Raw genomic sequence first — 9,562 nt, 5'->3', positions numbered from 1 at the left:
CTGCTAAATTTTGGCGCTCTAAGTCAAATATTGTGGGCTGTATCGTGATTTCAACAGACAGAAGGACAGACAGACAAACGGACATCGTTAAATCGACTTAGAATTTTATGCTGATTATGAATATATATACTTTATGGGGTCTAAGATGAATATTTAAGGATGTTACAAACGGAATGACAAAGTTAATATACACTCTTTTCCAAGGTGGAGGGTATAAAAAGGCACTGGAAGATTCTTATCCAAACCCAAGAATGCTAACAGCTATTAACTAGATTAGGAACAACCAAGCAATGACATTTAACAATGGCCTCATTTAGGGAAAAGATGTCTGAACTTTGTGATAAGTGGAATCGTTTTGAAATAGGACATTTAAAGAACCCGTTTCAAGAGACCAAGGATGTGATATACAAAGTTAATGAGAGTATGGCATTAAATGTTTTTATGAAAGGGGTTAACGCTGAATATCAGCCAATTTTATTGGCTAATACGCCTTCAAGTTTAAATGAGGCGACCCAAAGATGTATTACAGCTGAGAGAAGTTTAGTTCTGAATACGAAGAATGTATTCTTTGTAAATAGAACTAATAGATCAAATGAACAAAGTAAACCTTATAGAAAAAGTTATAGATACAATTATAACGATTACAATAACTCGTACAGAAACAATTACAATACACGATACATTATCGGTAGACGATGCAGTGATAATTATGGCAACGATAACATGAATAATGGAAATCCAGGTGACCGAAAAAAATTCAAAATTCATCAATGGTCACAGCAATAATCGCAAAAACTATCAAGGATACAACAATAAGAATGCAGAATATAAAAATATACACGGCAATGTGAAATACAATAATGGTAAAAATGACAGAAACAAGCATACGGAAGTCAGAAATTATAAGGCTTTTCCATGTACATGTCAACAGGGAAATTCAGACGGCCGGATGATGGAAGAATTCATCCAGGGGGCCCAAAATTAAGGATATTTAATGTAACTTTGATGACAAACGTTTTTTTCGTTGAATTGTAATGAAAATAGTTTAACGTTCTTAATAGATACCGGAGCTGATATCTCCATATGCAAACACACATTTCCATACGTGACCAAAAGAAATACTGCAAGATTAGCTGGCATAACTAAAGAAGCTATTCAATGTAATGGGACTTCAGAACTCATGCTAGAAATTAAGGAGAGACATTGTGTCATGATTTTTACGTAGTCGCAGATGATTTTCCCATACATACAGATGGAATTATTGGTCGAGATATTTTAGCAAAATATTACTGCTAAATAGACTTTGAAACACACACCATAACATTTAATATTAATAATAGATAGATTGTAGTGCCAATGAATGCATGGTCGGTTCAGAAAAAGCAGTTGTTAATACCTGCAAGATAGGAAACGATATTACCCCTTGACATGAGTGTAGATGAGGATAGCATAATACTCAATAAGGAAATATCTGAAGGAGTCTTTCTAGCAAATTGTTTAGTTCCTGCTAATGGCAAATGTGCATGTTAAGGTGTTAAATACTACTGATGAAGACGTTAAGTTAAAAGAACTGAATTGCCAATTCAACTCATTAAAAAATTACCATATATACTACTCTAAAGCTACGAAAGAAAAAAATTATAAAAGGCTTTCGACATTACTTGATGGGTTAGACATGATCCATACGCTATGCAATCAATTCGTACAATTCTTGAAGAATTTGAAGATATTTTTCATTTGCCTGGGGAGCCGTTAAGTGTGAACAATTTTTACACTCAAAAAATAAAAATAACATATTCCTTACCAGTATACATAAACAATTATAGACTTCCGCAGACGCAGTTTGAAGAAATAAATAAACAAGTCGATCAGTTACTACGAGATGATGTAATCGAACCATCTGTTAGTCCATATAATTCACCACTTTTAGTAGTACCAAAAAAGTCAATGGATGATAAGAAAAAATGGTGATTACTAGTGAATGATAAGTTTCCGTTAACTAGAATTGAAGATGTATTAGATTGACTAGGAAGAGCAAAGTATTTTTCCACATTGGATATGACGAGTTATTTCCATCAGATTAATTTACACACGTATTCGCGCCGACTAACGGCATTTTCAACAACGGTCACTATCAATTTAAACATTTTCCTTTTGGTTTGAAGATATCTTCATACAGGTTTCAGAGAATGCTTAAAATAGCGCTCCGTGGACGCATCTGCATTTTTATATGTGGACGACATAATCTTTTTTGGCTCTGGACTGAGAGATCACAATGACGATTTGTGCAACATTTTTAAAGGATTGCGAAAATTTAACTTAAAGTTAAATGCTATGAAGTGCAGTTTTCTACAACCTGAAGTGGTTTACCTGGGACATCTCATAACCGATAAAGGTGTGAGAACTGATCCAGCCAAGTAGCATTTTGCAATTATTATCGTCGATTTATACCTAATTTTGCAGACAAAGCAAGGAGTTTGAATGTACTTCTGAAAAAGAACAACAAATTTGAATGAAGACCTCAGTGCCAAAAAGCTTTTGAAACTGTAAAAAATTGTGTACTGAAACCGCCAATATTACAATATCCAGATTTTCCAAAGCCTTTCGTTCTAAAAACGGACGCATCTAATTATGCGTTGGGAGCAGTGTTATCCCAAGGAGAAATAGGAAACGACTTGCCTCTTTCTTACGCCAGCGCTACACTCTCGACACATGATTTGAGGAAGCCAGTTATCGAAAAAGAATTACGTTCTATACACTGGGGAATTAATTTCATTAGACCATATTTATATGGAAAAAAGAAATTCTTGCTATTACCAGGAGCAAAAAAAAACGTATAAGCAACAAAAACTCAAACAATAAAATTATAGATGATGACAGCCCTCATCCAAAGCCTGATCAACTTTTGATTTGGGAATGTACATCACTCACAGATATAAAAAATATAAGAAAACTTAAGTTTACACTACTCAAAGAAAAGAAGAAACCAACAATTGAGATTGGAACAGACATAATAACTGTGAGTTACAGCGATAATCCAATGAACATAGACTTGTCTTTGGAGAAACTGTTAACAAAAACCAATAAAAAAGGAATAAAAGAGCTAGCAATGAACAAAAATGATGAAATAATCCATGGCCATGGAAGAGTTCAAAACATTACTGAACAAATTACAGAAAGAACGAAACACAAATTTACAAATAAGTATAAACAGAGATCTTCAAAGGATTAACTGCAAATATATACAATTAAGATTAATATCAAAGCATCATGATTCAACGCATGGAGAACATTTAGGTGTCAGAAAGACAAGTTTAAAACTCAAGCAGCGTTACATTTGGAAAAATATGTCGAAAATTCGAAAATAATAAAAGGATATGTTTTAAAAAGTCCACAATGTATAATAAAAAAACAAACTACACACACAAAAGAAACATTGACATTAACAGATACACCAGGAACTAGTTTTGAGGTAATATCAATAGATACAGTAGGTCCACTGAGAATACCTAACAATACAATGTGATTTAACCAAATACATAGTAGCATGTCCTATGGAAACAAAAGATGCAAGGACTGTAGCAAAGACTCTTGTAGCGAGGTTTATTTTGATTTATGGAAATTTTAAAATACTAAAGTCTGATAATGGTACAGAGTTCTCTAATCAGTTAATGTCTGAGGTATGTCGTTTATTGGAAATAAAACAAATATTTAGCACGCCTTATCACCATGAAACATTGGGTTCGGTAGAGAGAACTCATAGGGTTCTTAATGAATTTCTACTAAATTTTACAAATAGTGCAGCCTGGAACATTTGGATTCCATATTTTGCCTTGGCATACAATACCACAGCACATGTTGATACTAACTATTCTCCTTATGAGTTAAACAGGCCATCCACAGGCGAATTTGTCCGACGAGCATTTGTTGTTTATATCGTTGGTGTTAGTGAATTTTTTGTTGGTGTTAGTGAATTTTGTGTTCGTCGTTTTGTTCGCCAAAAATTAAAACGTTTCAATCTTTTCTGTGTTCGCACGAACATTTGACACAGTGGGTGGCAGTGTTCGCCGAACATCAGTTGAAAAATATTTTATTAGAGTGAAGACGTACTTAAAATGTCACAACAAGTTCTATCGGAATTTATTAATTGCCTGGAAAATTAACCAGCATTGTGGCAAACAAAAAGCGACATATATATAAAAATAAAAATGCCAAAAACAAATCGTGGGAAGTTTTATTAAATAAATATAGAAGTGTGGATGAACATACAATCATTGAAACTGTAAAGAAAAAAGTGAACTCGTTGCGTGCATCATATAGACGGGAACTGCAAAAAATAAAAAGGAGCGTGTGTCAAGCATTGCAAACTTGCAGAATAATATTAGCTGTCATGCGCCAGTGCAGGTTTATCCCCGCCAACAAATTATTCGAGTGAGCACTCCCCTAATGACTGACTCCAACAGTACATCTTCCTTTATGTCGCAGTACTCTGTAGATGATAATTCAACACGCCCAGTATTGGTCACACAAAATAACAACGTGGCAGCATCTTCGTATAATGAGTTATTCAACAGCGATGAATATGTATAAGGATTAGAATTAACATTAGACTTAAATGAAATTAATATTTAAATAAAACATTTTTATTCTTACTTTCATATTCTTACTTTTAATATTTATATACGGCTTAAAATAAAACATTTTTATTATTACTTTTATATATGGCTTAAGCATTTTAATTATTATGCCACATGTTTCGAAAACTATGCGTCCAAGACTCTGGGGAGAAATTCCAGTTAAAAATTTTAAATCTTCGTAGCTTTGGCCACTTGCCAAAAAGCGCAAAGTCGCTGAAAGCCTTTCATTTGCACATATTGCTTCTCTCATTGTAGTATCCTGTCGATGAATTTCTGGTGCTACCAAATTTAATAGAGCTGCATATGTTTCAGCGTCCATTCTAAGAAAATTCTTTAAATCCACCCGAGAACTTTCTTTCAGTTACTTTATGAGTTTTGTATGTGTGAACTTTTGGCGCTTTGCATACCATTCTTTCATCCGTATGCTGTGTTTTCTTTTTTTTAATTCCTCCTTATTTTTTTTTCCTCCAAAAAACATGTGTTGCCATCAAGACAATGACTGTGTCGCGGTCGCTGTCTGATGACATGTTTACTCCATAAAAATTGTTTACAAATGATGTTCGCTAGCATGTTCGCACTCGTTGGTGGGAAAATAAAATTTTGTTCGACGAACAGATCGTCGAACAGATTAGCCTGTGGATGGCCTGCTTTAGTTTTTGGAAAACTGCCATATTTACCCAATGATGAAATTATAAAAGAATCGAATTTTTACAATATTGAAGAAAATTCAAACGAAATTAAGCAAAGACTAAGGTTTTCTCTCTGTAAATCTAAGGAATATTTGGAAAAATCTAAAATTAAAAGAATTACTAAAACGAAAACTTCTAATCCTCTAAAAGTAAATAAAGATGATTAAATTTTATTAAGATTAATGAATAGAATAGAAAAAATAGAATGAAATAGAAATAGAAAATAGAATAGAATAGAAAAAAAAAATAGAAAAAAAATCAATCACCGTATTTAGGCCCATATAAAGTCATTAGTACTGATGGAGTCAATAATGTAATAGATATAAATGGTAAATTCAAGAAAAACCACAATAATGTTTTAAAAATGGAGTTATAGTTAATTAATTTATATTGAAAAGAATAATGCAAAATAATTTTTACTAAAGCAAAAATTATCTTTTTTAGGGTAAGGGTGTAATGTTAAGATAAATTAATGCATGCGAACTACCCTTGTATTGATCACCTGTAACTAGGCTAAGTAGATCAGCTGATTAACAGATGTAGTTTATTATTGTTATTGTTATTTTTAAGGATATATTAACAGCCTGTTCCACGATCTCGAAAGAAAATTTGTGCGAACGAAGGCTACTCACTCACTTTCGTATAAGAATGCGTTCCACTATCTTTCGTTCTTTCTTTCGCATAGCCTTACGTGATTCAGTGTTGCTAAATATTTTTTTGGAAAAATTAATCGCGAAATAAAGCAAAAAAAGCGTCAAATGTCTAATTTAAACGCGAAAAAGCAGCAGTGGCTCTGTCTCAACTGACATTTCAGTTGTAAACAAACAAATTGTAAATAAACAAACGAAATAAAATTTCTAGTGATTGTGTTCAAACTATTTGTGCTCTTAGAAAATAAAAAAAAGAATATTTCCGTAGCCCTATTTTTTATGGAGGAGGTTCGAAATGTGCCACGGAGGAATTTAAGAGATGCTTCGAATTTATTTGAAGTACCTAACAACCAGTAAGTATGATTGTATTTTTACATTTTTGAAATAATAAAAAATGATTTTTTCTAGGTTTGTGGCCAACTTTCGTGTGTCGAAGGAAGTTTTCGGGCTCTTTTGGATATGATGGAAGAGAAGTGGGTGCCCGGTTGCAGAACTACCCAAATCCGCCCCGATTTAAAACTTCTTCTGCTGCTTCCAAAAATTGGCATTCCTCTGGCGAACACAGGATTCTCCTCCATTTACTCAACTAGTGCCCGCAGCTGTGTAGTTGATGATTTTTTCGTGCTGGAATTGAGAAAATAAAAAATATATATATTTGTTGTTCACATATTAAATTGCATTTATTATTTTTACTTACATTTTTGTTTCCATTTTCAATCAAGCAATGTTTATGTTAAAACAATTTTCCTTAATTGTTATTATACGATAGCAAACACACAAGTGACTGATTTTGACATTTGTGTTCGCATGCGTACGAAAGAAAAAAGATAGTGGAACGCAAAATTACACTGAAATGCTTACGTTTTCGTTCGCTTTGATTTTCGTGCAAATTTTCGTTCTGATAGATTTTAGTGGAACGGAAATCAGCTGTTTGTCGTGTAAAAGTTGTGCGAACGTGTTCTTTCGATATCGTGGAACTGGCTGTAAGAAAACAAAATCTAGGATTAAGTACCGTTATGTTTTATATATAAGGACGATGAAATTGAAAATAAAGTTCAGAAGTTAGAAAGAAACATCAACAGGTTGCAGGCCAACATTACACTATTGTGACCCCTTAATTTTCATACGCTGCAATCGATAGATCTTTTCGTTGAACTTTGCATTTTGTTCCATATATAGTTTGGTACTCGTTGATTTTTTTAAAAAATAAAATACTTGCTTATTTTTCGTAATTTTAAATTTAATAATTTTACATTGATTTAAGTAACCTAAACCATATTTATTATATAAAATTATTTTACTAATTTCTAATTTTATTGGTTTAATTGCTTGCAGTCTCATGGTTCTCGCGTCAACTCTCTTTTGTTTTCCTTTTGGTTTTACATTTCGTCGGTAATTTATTTCCTACATTCGTCGTTAGTATACAAATATTTTTCCTTACTTACTGACTTTTTTTGAAATGCAATCAAAGACATCACACTCTGTTGCACAGAGATTGTTCTATTTTGAGTAGTCCGAGTCGAATTGTGACTCCTAGAAATTCGCTTCCTCCTTTGACCAAAAAACGTTATTGTGAATATTTAAATAGAAAAGTGTGCGACATTAACATTCGTAGTCGCTGTGATGATCGCCAATTTTGAAAACAGCGGCGTTAGTTGTAAATATATGTACATCGAGAAATCTCCCAACAATTTCCGTCACTTCGGACCTGATTCTCGTTCGCTGATTCTCATCCAGTAAATATTTTGATAGAAGCAGATTTGTACCTTAAATTGGTCAAAAACCATAGTTTTCGTTTCTCGTCCGATATGCTCTTTGCTCAGAATACTCATTTCGGCCAAAATATTCATCATCAGATGTCATAAACAAATATGGCTCAATTCTCGGGGTTCCTAATGGCCCGGGGCCTCGAATGGCTCCGCATGTTTGCAGGATCCATGATGGCCTGAGGTCTTTTAAGATCTTGAATGTGTTGAAGGCACATAACGGTCTGGGGTCTCAAGTGATCCCGCATGTTTAAGAGGTCCCTAAAGGGTGTCGAATGACGCCGAATGTTTAAAAAGGTCGCTAATGGCCTGGAGTCTTCAATGGCCCCTAATAGCTTGAGATTAGCGACCCCGAAGGCTTAGATTGTAAGCATGTTTAAAAAAATTAAAAAAATATATAATTGAAAGAAATATGAACAAAAATGTAAAAGACTTCTTCGTTATGCCAGTATTGTGAGTTCATATTCGTTAAAACATATAGTTGTTTCAAACGAAGTTACAAAGGTTAAGTTAAAATTGACGATCGAAATAGTTAATTGAAAAGAAAATAATAAAGAAATAATAACTATTGTAGTCAAAATAATCAATCGAGTTGAGTATATATCGAGTTTTCTTTATTTACATCTAATCTTTTGACGGCTTCGAGTGCTTCGCCGGCACTTGTTCGCCAAGTCTCTATAGAGATGAATCTGTTTTTATGTGTGGTCGTAATATTTAGAAGAAATGTCAAATGAATTCCACTTAGTTATTAACTGGCGCCCAAGTAAATCGAAAAGTAAATTTTAAATGGAATATAAAATCTTTTTAATAAAAAAATCTCTAAAAAGTAGAAAGCCTATTTTATAAGAACAGTGCCCGTTAAGTATTGAAGGTGCGCTTTGGAATATTGAAGGCCAAACGGTAAACGGGTAAACTCGTATTTACCGTTATTATTGGAGAATTAAAGGAATTTGATGAAATCCTCTTCTGGGGTCTAAGACAGAGAAATATTTACTTTTTTCCCCCAATTTTGCTAATACATCACATATATCTGGAATAGGGTACCTGCCTCTTTATTTGGAGAGCTTCGCCGGCACTTGTTCCTCGAGTCTCTATAATGTGTTTCATTTTGGTTCTAATTAGTCTTCAAATTCTTAGTCAATATGTTTGGCATATTGATAATTTGCTGTGTTACATTTAAAACAGCATCCCTCAAAGTGCCATGCCTATTCTCCTTAAAGTTTTTGGTTTTTGGCGACACCATAAAGTACAAAAAAAAAATCTGTTTATATTTACACGATTAACACACGTACATTTTTAAGTCCATTGGTTTCGGCATATTTGTTTAATACGTACGTATTATAACATACTCCAGCATCGTTGCTTTGTCGTTTCGTCCGTCTTTGACTTTCCATATAATTATTTCGTTGGACAATTCTCCCTCGTATCGTCCTTAATTTTCATACGCTGCAATTGATAGATCTTTTCGTTGAACTTTGCATTCTGTTCTATAAAACCGTAGCTTTAGTTTGGTACTTGTTGAATTTTTTAACAAATAAAATTCATTGCTTATTTTTCGTAATTTTAAATTTTTTTTTAATTTTACATTGAGTTAAGTAAACTAAAACCATATTTATCTATATATATAAAAATCAATTGCTGTTTGTTGGTAACGGAATCAGTTGAAAACGGCTGGACCGATTTGCATAATTTTTTGTACAAACGTTCGTCATACCCCGAGTTAGGTTTTTAAAGAAAAAAATATTGACCACGCCTCCTTTTACGCCCACTATTACGATTTATCTAAAATCTTTATATTTGTCAAAATAGTGCTGTTGGCT

At 33.2% G+C, this 9,562-nt stretch overlaps 2 long non-coding RNA genes across 2 annotated transcripts; one reads left to right on the top strand and one right to left on the bottom strand.

Annotated features, from left to right (window-relative positions):
- The first annotated feature begins 5,937 nt into the window (after positions 1-5,937).
- On the top strand, positions 5,938-6,650 carry LOC131806979 (uncharacterized). The gene is made up of 2 exons (XR_009344258.1): positions 5,938-6,329; positions 6,385-6,650. It is a non-coding gene; the product is annotated as an uncharacterized LOC131806979 (long non-coding RNA).
- On the bottom strand, positions 6,288-6,958 carry LOC131806978 (uncharacterized). Its single transcript, XR_009344257.1, has 2 exons — positions 6,674-6,958; positions 6,288-6,600 (listed from the first exon to the last, which is right to left on the bottom strand). It is a non-coding gene; the product is annotated as an uncharacterized LOC131806978 (long non-coding RNA).
- Positions 6,959-9,562: the final 2,604 nt, after the last annotated feature.

The sequence above is a fragment of the Musca domestica genome, unplaced genomic scaffold (assembly GCF_030504385.1).
Source record: "Musca domestica strain aabys unplaced genomic scaffold, Musca_domestica.polishedcontigs.V.1.1 91, whole genome shotgun sequence".
Taxonomy (NCBI): domain Eukaryota; kingdom Metazoa; phylum Arthropoda; class Insecta; order Diptera; family Muscidae; genus Musca; species Musca domestica.
Note: the sequence above shows the minus strand (reverse complement) of the source record. Positions and strands in the feature narration are given on the sequence as shown.